This window comes from Talpa occidentalis, unplaced genomic scaffold (genome assembly GCF_014898055.3).
Source record: "Talpa occidentalis isolate TD23 unplaced genomic scaffold, MPIMG_talOcc4v2.1, whole genome shotgun sequence".
NCBI classification, from domain to species: domain Eukaryota; kingdom Metazoa; phylum Chordata; class Mammalia; order Eulipotyphla; family Talpidae; genus Talpa; species Talpa occidentalis.
The window spans coordinates 135,832,754-135,847,126 of NW_026555331.1; the positions used below are offsets into that span (position 1 = coordinate 135,832,754).

Consider the following 14,373-nt stretch of genomic DNA (forward strand, 5'->3'; position numbering starts at 1 on the left):
ACAGCTTGTCATCCCTTAAATATACCTTAATCATTTACAACTCCAAGTTAATTTATCTTCTTCACTCCTTTTTCAGATGACCTTACACTCATTTAGTCTGAGAAAAAGAATATTCATCATTTAAGATCCTTCTCAAATATGCCTTGTATGGAAGCTCTTTCTTATAATTACTGGTCTTAAAAGGGATTGTTTCAGTGTAGTGTGCTAGAAAAAAGAAATAAAACCCTGAATCCCAACTGTGCCTCTAACTAGCCTTTGTGAGATTTTAGGAATCATTCACTGTCCCTGAGCCTCATTATCCTCTGCTGTAAAATTGTGGTACTATTAGTACCTTCCAATGGAAAGGAATATCTGAGATATGATATTAAAGTCACTCATGGAGTTTTGAGAAACTGTAGGACCTAATGAAGTCATCAGTTCTTACACTGATTAAAATAATAGTCATCTTCCATGAAGATACCAGCAAGCATATTTCCTCTTAGCAAAATTTCCATATTAGAAAATGCCCATTGTCCATTTTCTATCCATCCTCTCTTTATCAAAACTTGTGAGCTAAAATTAGGTCACTTACTAGTTTAGTAAATATCCACCATATCTGAACTTTTCTTTCTCATCCCCTCTCCACCTTATTGTCCAAGGATGTTCTACAGACATTCAACTCCAAATTGTTGCTTTTTCCATTTTTATTGAATAAAAATCATGTTTTTGAATAAATATATTTTCATATATTCTTCATTTTGCAATGTTCCTGTCTGATTGATCAACAAATACCCACTGAAAGATACCATCTTTTTTCTGCAAGGGTTATCAAGTCTTCTTTTGGATATTGAAAATAGATGCTACATTTCCCCTTATATATTTTAAAATAGTTTAGTGACAATATAACTTTAACTCTTCTTTTTTTCTTTTTTCTAAGCTTTTCATCACCACTTTATCTTTCAAAACTTGCAGGTTACTGATGTCAATGATAACTGTATATAGATGGTCTTTGTCTTCTACCGGCCCAACTTGCCAACTTGTAGTTTCTTTACTTTAGGATGGTGCAAAAGTGATACTTAAACAATAAAAACTGTACTTCAAAGTTTGAATTTTCATCTTTTCCCCAGATAGCAATATGTGTATGATGCTCTCTCACAATGCTGAATTACAGAATGAACTATAACTCCCAATCAGACTTGCAATCACAAGGGTGATTTATCAATAATCTACAGTGTACTGTGTTGCCAGCGATTTTTGGACATCGTTTTGCTTCCCATCATGTCTGCTTTCCACTTTTAGTACCACATTACGTTGCGTAAGCCATTCAACACTTCAGTGTAAAACAGACATTGTCTTAGCTGATCTTTCCCAGCTATACTGAGCTATAATATTCAGTTGCTTAGGTTTGTTAAATGCTTTTACTCCTTAATATTTTTAACTTACAATGAATTGACTGGGATATAACATCATCATTAGTCAGGAGCTATGTAATACAACTATTTGTAGACTGTTTCGTGTCATCATCACAGATCCCTGTTCCTGTCTTTATAGAATAAATATATAATTCAAAATTGAGCTAGAACAAACTAATTTTTCTGAATTGATGACAAAAAATAGAGAAATTAGAGCTTTGATGAAGTCTAAGAAATGATAGTTGAACGAGAACTCCATCATATCTCTGTCATTAAAAAGAGAGTTCATAGGAAAATAAAAGTATTCTGCATCTTCCAAAATCAGGTGAAGTCCAAATATCAGACATGATTTGATTGATCTTCTATTTGCATTAAGTCTAATAAGAAGTATTTTCAGTCCCTTTGCTCCATAGGCCATAATTGTCAGTAATTACAGACAGCACACGATTATTGTGCTGTAGACATAGGAAGATCATACTGTTCTCAAGACACATCTCTGTTTTTACTTATCAGAGACTTCAATCTCTATATTGATAGCTTGGATTTTAAGTGACTCAGTTTTGGAGAAAAGACGAAATCCAAGTACATGAATGCAGTGCAAGTATTGACATCTATTTTGATGTGATTCCATGAATACAAAACTTAAAAGTTAAAGCTTCCATGTATAATAATGATTTGGAGTGTGCATTTTATGCACAAAACCATTAGAGCCATAAGATGAGGTCATTAGCAAGTCATCATGGTTCAATTATTTGTGGTTTAGTTTTAATTATTATAATCTCTTTCCAAATGAATAAAATATAAAAGTATAGCTTATGAATTATTTAATTTGAAATTTCATTTTGTCACACATGTAATAGAAAAAAATGGGCTCTGAAGTCATACTATGTTTATCTCAGAAACTATGATATTTCAGATGAGAAAGAAATATTTGCTTTGCATTAGAGAGAATTGCTTACTAATTTTAAGTAAAATTATCAAGAGAGAAATGTTAATAACTAATACATAACACAACAAATGTTGAAAAATATCAATTCAAAGTAACAGTAGTCCAAAGTCTCAGTATTGAATAAAATATATTCATAGTGTGTAGACAGGTTTCAGGGCCAGCTAAGTCTTAAGTTAGCTATGAAACCTTAAAATAATCAACTAAACTTTTTTGGATTTCTATGGATTTATAAATTTTTATTTTTTATTAGTAGGATGAGTTATTTTTAGTAGAAGAATTCAGGGATTTTCCATTTCTAATATTTGATATATCTGAACATAGTCAATATTCAAGATGGAGCAGAGGGCAACTATCAGGGATTAAAAATAAAAATTTAAAAAATACTAAAAAATCAGAAAAATTAAAATTAAAAAAAAATTATACTTAGATCATGCCTGTGCCAAAAATTATCTTGGAACTTTGTAAATGATGGAACTTACCAAGTTCAGTCATAAAGTCAAACTCATTGAAGGTACTGACTGGGTACCAATTGGGCATACAAAACAATACATTATACTAGTTATTTTCAACTGGGAATTATTCATTCTTCTAGGGACATTTAGCAGTGCCTTGAGACATTTCAGGGTGTCATAACTGAGAGTGAACATTTTAGACAGAGAATTCAGGGGACAGAGGCCAGGGGTAAAGCTAAATATCCCACAATGCACAGACTTGGCTCTGCCTCAGAATAAAATAAGAAGTGATATTGCCCAAAATATTAATAGTTCATAGTTGAGGAATCCTGAACTAGATCAAGATAAAATGAAAAATCAAAACAAAACAATATACAGTCTACAAAAAAAGCAGTTGAACTTCTTCCCTTCTAATCAATGTAATAAAAATCAAAAAATGTTGCAACAAGATAAAGAAGCTACTACTATTAAAACAAATAATTTTTGTTAGAGTGATTTAAATTATTTAGGCCACCTGTATATCTTAAACTAAAACTGGATTTAAATCCTTCCTCCCCATCAACTATTTTAGCATGATTTAAAAATATATATATACATGTTTTCATTATATATCATTATATCATTATATATTATATTATTATATCATTATATCATAACATATATCATTATATATCGTGTTTTATATATATACATGTTATAATTAAATATTAGATTTTACATATGTTGACACAATGATGTTGATGATTGCTTATGATGATGGTGAGGATGGATGTGACACTTGGTGGAGTCAAATTTGGCCAAGAACGTATAAGAATCAGAGAGTGGATTAGAATAGAGAAATGCATGGTTGTGACAAGACCAACATTATATCAAAATTGCAACAAGTCCAGGAGTTTTCTAAGAAAATGTATTAGTCACCTCCCAAAGGCCTGGTAGACAGAGACTAACTGTAGGGTCCAAGAACTCAATATTACATATAGATTTCACAAGCAAGTAACTCAAGGTAATATCAAAAACAACAAAAACACAGGTTTCTTTTATTTTCCCACAACTTCTGCAAACCTGTGCATACGGGGAATAAAATAAAACAAAATACCTTGTTGATGATTAAGTGAATTAATGCACTCCCATCGAGAAATGATCTTTAAAGACAGAGAGACAATAATGAGTCCTAAATGTCTAACCACCAAGCAAAACATTCTCACTCTCATTTTGAAATTGTTCATGGATAAGTGATATTGAGATATAGGGTGGTAGACAAAGAATAGGGGCCTCTATCATAAAAGAAAGCTAAAATTAATTTTTCAATAATTATTGAAATATTTCAATTTTATGATGTAAAAAAGAATATGTGGGTGAGTAGAGGTATATGGGAACTCTATACTTTCTGTTCAATTTTGCTGTGAGCCTAAAACTGCTTTAAAAATTAAATCTATTTTTTATTTTATTTTATTTTATTTTCAACTGTTATCTTTAACTTCATTTTTTTTACATTATATATTTTTTATTTAAATTTTATTTTTATATCCCCCATACAATTACAACCCCCTTATTTTGACCCCAAGCCCTCCTTTCCCCACCCCCCACCCCCCATAAAGTGTCTCTTGTTCATAGTTGTTTGTTGATTTTGATATTTTCTTTCTTATAGTTATTCTTTTTCCTGGTCCCTTATTTAAGTTTTCTAGATTCCTGCTATGAGTGAGACCAACCGGAAATTTTCTTTTTCTTTCTGGCTTATTTCGCTGAGCATGAGCCCTTCCAGCTCCATCCATGTTGCTGCAAATCCCATGTGTTTATCTTTTTTGAATGCTGAGTAATATTCCCTGGTGTATATGCACCACATCTTCTTGATCCAGTTATCTATTTTTGGGCATTTGGGTTGTTTCCAAAGCTTAGCTATTGTAAATAGTGCTGCTATAAACATAGGGACTATTTTTTATTTTAAAAATGAATTAGCATGACTTTATCTATCACTCTGAAAGCCACTTAGGAAGTTGCTTTTAAAATCTAGAAGAAAAAAATTACCTGTTCCATTCATGAATGAAAATTTTCAATGTGTCTAGTAAGTGACACGAATTTTGTATATCTCATCCTTAACTTGCACAATAGTGTGGAAATACTGCTAGTATTTCCTTTTGTTTTATTTTGTCTGATGTCACACTTCTAATATATGTCAGAACTACAATTAGAACCCAAATCTTCAATGCCTTTCTTCCACTATACTTGTCATCTCTATTGGGTCCAATTGATGCAACATTTTCTTCAGAAGATGGCAGACACAGATTCATCTAGAAAGGGAAGGTTTTTCTTGTCTTTTTTTAATACCTAAAGAATGGACAGTAGAAAAGTTTTAAGGTAAATGAAGTTGAAATCAAACTTGAGTTTTCAATGGAGTTTCATATATTTTTTAAATTTTTTCAACCATTCAAAATTGTAAAACCTTTTTTAGTTTCAAAGTCTGTGAAAATAGCTGATGAGTTGGGTTAGGATCAAGTGCTATTCTTTTCCCAATCTTGAATTAAAATATCCACATAACATAAAATTAGTTTAGGTGAACAATTCAGTGGCAAATAGTATATTCACAACGTTGTATAATCACCACCCCCTATCTAATTCTGACTTTTTAAGTGGGCTTCTCTCAATTGAAATAACATTTTCAGGTTCATTCACATTGTAGCAGATATATCAGAATTTCAGTGTTTGTCATGAGTGAATAATATTCCATTTCTGTATATACCACATATTACTTAAACAGTAATCTGTTGATAGATACTTGGATTATTGTAAATAGTACTACTCTGAACATACATGCATGTTTGCTTGTTTGAGTACCTGTTTTCAATTACTTGGTGTGAATACGCAGGAGTGGAATATGTTGGAGGACAGATACATACAACTAATTTCCAATGCAACTGAACCAATTTACATACACGGTTTACAGTTTTTCCATTTCCATATATGTCTATACATAGGCCAGTATCACACTATTTTGATGACTGTGATTTTGTAGTAAGTTTTGAATTAGGATGTGTGATGCTTTTTGTTCTTTCTCAAGTTTGTTTGGGCTAGCCAAGGTCCCTAGAAATGCAATGAGAATGTGAGGATTGGTTTTTCTGTCTCTGCAAAAAAGGCCATTGTAGTTTTTGCAGGGATTGATTGAAGCTGTAGATCACTTGGGGGTATATTGACATCTTAACAATATTAGGTCTTGTAATTCATGAACAGGGGCATCTTTCCATTTATTTCTGTCTTCTTTAATGTCTTTCAGTAACATTTTGTATTTTTCAGTGTACAAGTCTTTCACCTTCTTAGTAAATGTAATCCAAGTATTTTATTCTTTGACTGTATTATAGGTTAAAGTGCTTTCTTAGTTTTCCTTTATGCATTAATTGTATGTAGGAACACAACTGATTCTTGTGTATAGACCTTGTACCTGGAAAATTTTCTGAATTTGTTTATTAGCCTTAATCGGCTTATATGTAGATTTTTTACATATATGATCATATCATAATTTATAGATATAGTTTTAATTTTTCCTTGCTAATTTGGATGTCTTCTATTTCCTTATACTGCTGCATTGTTTTGAATAGAATTTCCAAAGAAACTGTCCAAATTTTTCTCCTGTGCTTTAAATGGTCTATTATACGCCTCTACAATATTAACCTTACTAGGTTGTGGGGTTTTCATTCACTTTAAAATGTTTTCTGAAAATATCTGCCATTTTAATACCTTGAGTGGAGTTCATTCAGGTGGAAAGAGATGAATGTATTACTTTAGTCCTTCAGGCAGCTCTGCCAATAGGCTAGATAGATAAACACAACATTTTGGGAATAAGTTCTGTTCCTTACAGAACTAGGAGCAAGGATTACACACTAGGAATTCATATCAATGATTTTAAAACTACTGCTGAGCAGTGAGGATGATGGGATAAGGGCATATAAAAGCACCATAAAATTTTCCTGCCAGTGCCTCCCTAGTGGCACAGGGGTTAAATTCTTAGTGCTATCAAGCTATCGCCAGCCATTCCAGCATGAGTTTGATCCCTAGCCAGGGAGGTGACCCACATGGTGCAGCAGACCTCTCCTGTCTCACGCACTGCTCCCCTCAGTAGTATGTTTCAGTAGATCTACCTGTTCCACTCCCCACTCTGTCTCTGGAGATTCCTCTCACCCTGCACCTCTGGCCTACACTCCCGTCCTTGTATGCATGAATAAATAATAAATAAATCCTTAAAAAAAGCCCTGCCATTTTAAGTTCTCTTTGTCTTTTACTTGGTTCATCATTAGCTTGGATGATATAAATCTTTGACTGTTTCCTAAAGTTTTGAAAAACTTGATTTTGGCAGTTTCTGCAGTTCTCCATGTGGATGGATGATAGTTTGAAGGAGCTACTTAATATACATTTTGCTGACATCGTCTTCTATACTCGGTGTTTTGAAAATAAATTATCACATATTATAAGTAGGGCATGATTACATCATTTATTATCTTCAAATTTTATTAAGGGAGCTGGAAGCAATGTAGTAATATATACTTAATAACTTAATTCTTTATCCTTACCAATTAAGATGAGCGTGAAGATAGTTATGTTCTAATTAACGAAAATTAAACAATATTAAACATGCCCCAAGTGTCTGTAATGCTACTTAAGAAATAAATTTTGGTTTTAGATTTTGAGTAAATTATCAATTTAGTGCTCAACATTTTTTCCCCTGGGTTCTTCAATTATGGTACAAAGAACATACCAGAAAATAATTTTCTCCTTATTTAATTAATTACATTTCTAAACATGATCATACCTGACCTCCATTTATCTATAAAGATTAACAAGTCTTTATTACCTACTTCCCCTAAGAATGAGTCACTTGAAATAAAAAAGAAGATATACTGAAAAATAAGCACTGTAAATGTCCATCCTTATATAAGTCATTTGAATGTTTATAATGATAAGGTCTTTCCTGCCACGTCTCCTTCCCCTACAGCAAAAATTCTGTTCAATCATTCCAAGTGACTAATCTGTCATCGCTGTAAATCAATCCTTCTAAGAAGTACTAATAGGCAAGTGGCACAGAGGATTTGGGACTGTAGTGCCTGTGGCGATAAGTCAGCACAAGTGGTTGAGGAAAAAAACTGACAATAAACTTCTCCTTCCTGGAGCTATATAGACCAGCTTGAAGAAAGAACAGGAAAATCAACTTTTTTAATTTAAATGATTAAAAAATTAAAAATTTCATCATATGTGATATATATTTCATAGAACTTTCATGCTCACTATGTTAGAACAGTCAAAACTTAATTTAGTGAAAAAAATTGTAGCTTTGAAATGTTATTTTTAATTTTGCATCAAAATTAAGATGAAGTTCTAAGACTTCAGCAGAAAAGAGATGAGTATATTACTTTAGTCCTTCAGGCAGCTCTGCCAATAGGTTAGATAAATACAATATTCTGGGAATAAGTTCTGTTCCTTTCTGAGCTAGGAACCAGGATTCCACATAAGGAATTCAGATCAATGATTTCAAGACTACTGCTAAGCAGTGAGGATGATGCACATGAATGTCCCATTAAAAAGGGCATCACACTTTAAAATATCATTATTCTTGTAATTTGATTTTTTTCACTTTGGAGTTCACATTTTCTGAAAAATTTTACAATAGTAAAGAGCTGCTTTTTATGGAGCTCTTGCCACATTTTCTGCCTTATCTGTCTCAAAAGTATTTTTATTTTTTCCCAGCTGTATAAACAGGGAATCATATATTTTACAGGTTTGGGTTTCTATTTGCTCATTTACATTGGGGTTTAAAGTTTATCTCTCATGATTTACATTAAAATATAATCTGAATTTTAATAGTTTAATTAAAAAGAATCAAGGCTATCATTTCGGTTTTCATCCCAAGTAATATTAAATTTATCTACTTAAAACCTTATAAAATTATGATAGATTGTACATATTTCCCAAGTCCATGTATCTGTGAATACACGGAGAGATGATGAAAGATCCGCAGAGGCAGCCCTTGTGCTTTATGATGGAACATATTGTGTTGTAAAATATTGGAGAAAAGTTTTTAACAGACTGACACAAACTGTTTTTTAAGAGGGCCAAGTGCTCGCTTTTCCTGAGCTTTCATTCTTCAATGTGTGAACCTGTCCTGGTTGAGTGCCAACACATACTATTTGGGCATAATTGGTAGTTGTCAGATATCAGTGTAAAAGGTAAGCTGTATTTGGAAATTGGTAACTTTGAAAGCATGCTGAAGAATAGTAAAACTTTATAAGCTCTTGTTCCTACAGCTGTTCTTCTGTGTAAAGAAAAATAAGTGCATCTGACTATAAATGTTTTAAGATCACTTCACCTAAGTTATAAATTAGATTTATATTTAATAAACACAATGCATGGAAATACATGTAAATATATAAAATAATTATATGTCACTTATATGTATATAAATATTTGTATGCATATGTGTAATTTTTTAAAAGATTTATTTATATAAGCACTGGGTACCATCAGAAGTGCAGGAGGGTGAGGGAATTCACCAGAGCGGGGAACAGAACAGGCAGATTGACGAAGTACACTGCTGAAGGGAGCAGCAGGGCGGCAGGAGAGGTCTGCGCGCCATGTGGGACCCTACTCCTGTGGCTGGGGAGCAGCCGGGGATCGAACCGGCGCTGCAGAGACTGCGGGCAGCTTCGCAACCCAGCGCTCAATTGCTGCGCCACTGGGGAGGCCCTGTGTAACTTTTTTATAGACAAAAAATCAAAGAAGCACAAGATATGTATGATTTTAATAAATGTACTGGGAAAGGGTTTTCTTTCTACATAGTATCTTGTCATTTCATATAGAGACTTGAGAAGAAAGTGGTAGCATATGAGACTTCCTCTTTCTGGGATGACAAGTCAAACACAAATATAAATAGTATTTTTTAGAAGTAGAACTTAGAAACAAGAAAGATAGTAAGCACAGATATGAAGAGGAAGATGGTCCCTGCTGTAGGAAAATAACAATAGCATGAAGAAAAAGCATTTAAAATTTTTGGAATGTTTAGAATTCAAAATCTGTGGAAAAATATTCTTCCCTCCCCCAGTTCTTGGAAATTTCCTCCTTCCACTAACTGCTCCTCTAATTGTGGGTATTAAAATTATATATTTATATATACATATAAATACACACACATACACGTGTATATAGTCCTTTGAAATCACTTAAATTCTAACAACATCTATGATGAAAACATAAACCCTTTATAGCTTACAAATGTACTCTTAATTTGTGTAGGCAGCTCATTGCTATTTTAAGCAGCAGGGATGGAAGTATAAAGGTAGTGAATACTAACTAGCTGCTAATACTAATAATACTAATGCTAAGTATTTGACAAGACCCGAATGAAGTGGCTCATCAAGTCAGCCCACATGCTGGGCCAGATCTGGACTCAAATTCCAAACCCAAGTCCTTTCCCTTGGCTTGTTCCTTGTAGGCTTCTCCTTTTACCTTTGTTTTAGATGTTTTCTCCATTTTTCCCATATCTCTGGGCACAGTTTTCAGCTACTGAATCCTCCTCCACATGGCAGGAGGTCCAGGACCAGTTGTGTTTACCTTTCCAATTGGTTTCTGCTGTCTGATCCAACTATAAACACTCAGAAGTCACAATTCAAACTACTAAAACCTGTTACTTATCAGTGCACTTGTCTTTAAATATATTAAATCTGGGCACATCCTTCTGCCTGTTACATACTGATCTGGTGATTGTTTCACCTGCCATCCAAAGCCTTCCTACTGCTAAGTGCCTAAATGTGTTCTAATTGCCTATCTGTCTACGGTAAAGCTACCATTGCTTTGAACGATATCTCCTCCACATGCCAAGTCTTTCCTCAGTTTATACCAACACTCAGCATGAATCCTTATCCTTTAAAGTTGAAAATTAGATTTTCAGAAAAAAGTTGTATGACTAAGCAGCAATACTTTCAGATGAAAATTATAGACATCATTTTGGGAGAAATCGTTTTGTTTAAATCTCCTTGGATACAGTGAGTCAGAGTTCAGTATTATCTTGTGTAGAGTCAGGAATGGACACGGTGCAGGTTTTCTGATCCAGCAGACCAGGTAAAGGAGGAGTCAGAGTCTTCAGTGGTTTTTTGCAGGTCTTTTATTGGGATTTACCCGGTACACAGCAGGCAAGGGTGCTGGGGGGCCAGGAGGATGGTAGGCCTTCCAGCCCCCAGCAAGTCTTCACTCTGGGCTCTCCGGCGTGCTCTGCTTCTCTCTCGGCTTCTGCTGCTTCTTTCTTGGCTTCTCTTTTGGCTTATACTGGCATCCTCATGACGCCACCCCTAAAAGCCCAGTCTTAGCCCAGGTGAATCCCATCTACCTATGTCCAAACCCTATTCCAGGTGCCCGCCATCAGGCATGCACTCAGGACCTCAAGGATCCATCATCAATCTTAATGGCGGGAGGGCAGAAGAGCCTGAAAAATCACTTACCCTATGTAAAGGCAGAACTGGACCACAGTGCAGGTTTTCTGATCCCATGCAGACCGGGTAAAGGAGGAGTCAGAGTCCTCAGTAGTTTTTGCAGGTTTTTTATTTGGGGTTCACCAGGCATATGGCAGGCAGGGGTGCTAGCTGAGGGGCTGGGAGGCCTCCCAGCCCCCAAGTCTTCACTCTATCTGGGCTCTCTAGCGTTTGTTCTGCTGCTTCTCGGCTTCTCTTTCGGCTTCTGCTTCGGCTTCTACTGCTGCTACTTCTGCTGCTGCTGCTTCTGCTGCTGCTGGCGTCCCCACGACACCGCCCTTAAAAAAAGCACAGTCTTAACTCAGCTGAATCCCATCTACCTATGCCCACACCCTATTCCAGGTGCCCGCTGTCAGGCATGCATTCAGGACAAGGATCCATCATCTATCCTGATGGCGGAAGGGCAGAAAAGCCTGATATTTTCTTTACCCTACACCCTATGATGGCCTACATTTAAAAAAAAAGAACAAGAGAAAAAGAAATGATTTTCCTTTTTTTTTTTTTTTAAAGATTTATTTATTTATTTATACAAGCACTGGGTACAGTCAGAAGCACCGGAGGGTGAGAGAATTCACCAGAGCCAGAGCGGGGAGCAGAGCAGGCAGAAGGACCGAAGGACACTGCTGAGGGGAGCAGCGGGCGGCAGGAGAGGTCTGCGCGCCATGTGGGACCCTCCTCTGGTGGCCGGGGAGCAGCCGGGGATCGAACCGGCGCTGCAGAGGCTGCGGGCAGCTTTGCAACCCAGCGCTCAACCGCTGCGCCACCGGGGAGGCCCAAAAGAAATGATTTTCAAGCTGCAATTGTGTGGATCCCCAAAATGCCTCTCTCCCTCTATTCTGAATTTATAAAACCAACAAAAAACAACCACAAACCCAACATAGAAGCAAGCATTAGCTTATGTGACCAGAGGGCACCAAGGTATTAATCAGGTTCACGTATATATGACCTTGTGTACCTCCGCCAGGAACCCCAGGTTCCTTGTCCAACCACCTTTGATACAGCCATTCTGTGAGTTTCCTATTCCCCACCATGAGTCCATGAGTAACTTCTAATTTTACAAATAAGAAAATAAAGTCTGCACTGTTAAATAATTTACCCAAATTCACACTATTTAAAAATGAACTGTTATGTGATATAATTATGTTTAAGTTTGGTTTATAGAAAATATCCAAGTTGAGAATGGTGTAATAATATTGAAATGTATTGGAATCTCTGAATCTGCCTGCTCTGCGTTCCTTCCTGAAGTTTCCTGAGAAACATTTCATAAAGTTTGCCAGAGATAAGGTAGAATTTATTCAAGTTTCAGAGCTTATATAAATTAATGTCTGTCTTCTAGGAGTCAGTCATGGCCAGGAAACTAGCCCATCCCTTTGGCACTGAAAATGGACTGTTTTTCAAAGTCATGATCCATTGACTTGATCAAAAGGAATTCTTGCCTGCACTTTGAAGTAAAATGTGTATGGATATGAGTGTGTGTGTGTGTGTGTGTTTCTCAGTGCAGGCAGATTCAGAGATTCCAATACATTTCAATTTTATTACACCATTCTCAACTTGGATATTTTCTATAAACCAAACTTAAACATAATTATTTATTTATCACATAACAGTTCATTTTTAAATAGTGTGAATTTGGGTAAATCATTTAACAGTGCAGACTTTATTTTCTTATTTGTAAAGTTAGAAGTTACTCATGGACTCATGGTGGGGAATAGGACACTCACAGAATGGCTGTATCAAAGGTGGTTGGACAAGGAAACTGGGGTTCCTGGCGGAGGTACACAAGGTCATATATACGTGAACCTGATTAATACCTTGGTGCCCTCTGGTCACATAAGCTAATGCTTGCTTCTATGTTGGGTTTGTGGTTGTTTTTTGTTGGTTTTATAAATTCAGAATAGAGGGAGAGAGGCATTTTGGGGATCCACACAATTGCAGCTTGAAAATTCATTTCTCTTGTTCTTTTTTTTTTTTTTTTTTTTAATGTAGGCCATTGTAGGGTAAGTGATTTTTTCAGGCTCTTCTGCCCTCCCGCCATCAGGATTGATGATGGATCCTCGTGGTCCTGAATGCATGCCTGATGGCGGGCACCTGGAGTAGGGTGTGGGCCTAGGTAGATGGGATTCATCTGGGCTGAGACTGGGCTTATAAGGGGAGCGTCACAGGGACACCCACAGAGCAGAGAAGCAGAACCATGAAAGGAGCAGAGAAGACATGGCTGCGGGGTATGCCAGGGAGCCCAGAAAGAGTGAAGACTTGCTAGGGCTGGGAGGCCCCCCAGCCCCTCTGCCCCTCTCCCTGCCATGTGCCTGGTAGATCCCAATAAAAGCCTACAAAAGCCACCGAGATCTCCAGGATTCCTCCTTCACCCGTCTGCTGGAATCATAGAAAACCTGCACTATGCCCTTCGTGCCGCTACTGCCATGAAAACCAGATGGAATCGGGTTGCTGCCAAAAAGGCAAGAGAGGTGGAAGACAGGAGTGAGCTCTCCTGGCACCGAGCCTGGTAAGAGGGCTGCAGCGTAAGGAAAGACAAGGCCATGTTCCACCACCTTGAACCCCACAAAATAGCCTATATCCTAAAACTACAATCTGTTGTGTGGAGGAACTCGCTGAGGCACAAAGAAAGGGCCTCACTGGCAAAGCAGAAGAAGCACAACTGGAGTCAAGAAAAGCCTACATTGAAAGAAGGCTAAACTGGGAGATGGGATATGGCTTCTTAGATTTAGACTTTCTCTTTTTCATTTATTTTACTGAGGTAACATTGGTTTCAGCACTGTCTGTGATTTAGAGATATAAGATCATACCTCTTCAGATGTCTTGACCACACCACACACTCCACCATGGACCCTGTAGTGGGGCAGCGAGGTACAGTGAGGGCAGGGTGTCGGGGGTCTGGAGGCTGGCAAGCCTCCCACCCCAGCCAGTCTATGGCTTTTTTCCCCTCTGGCACCTCTTCCTGGCATTGTCTCTCTCTCACATTGTCCAGTGGTCTCACCCCTTCTGTAGTCACGCTTCTTGTCCTCTAGTAACTGCTGCTTTTAGCCTAGCTCTAGGCTCAGGTGTGTACCTTTGCACAT

At 36.6% G+C, this 14,373-nt stretch overlaps 1 long non-coding RNA gene across 1 annotated transcript in view; it reads left to right on the forward strand.

Moving 5' to 3' along the window:
• The window catches only part of LOC129145348 (uncharacterized), a 514,917-nt gene that overhangs the window by 126,126 nt on the left and 374,418 nt on the right, over positions 1-14,373 (forward strand). The gene's annotated exons all lie outside the window — the stretch shown is intronic.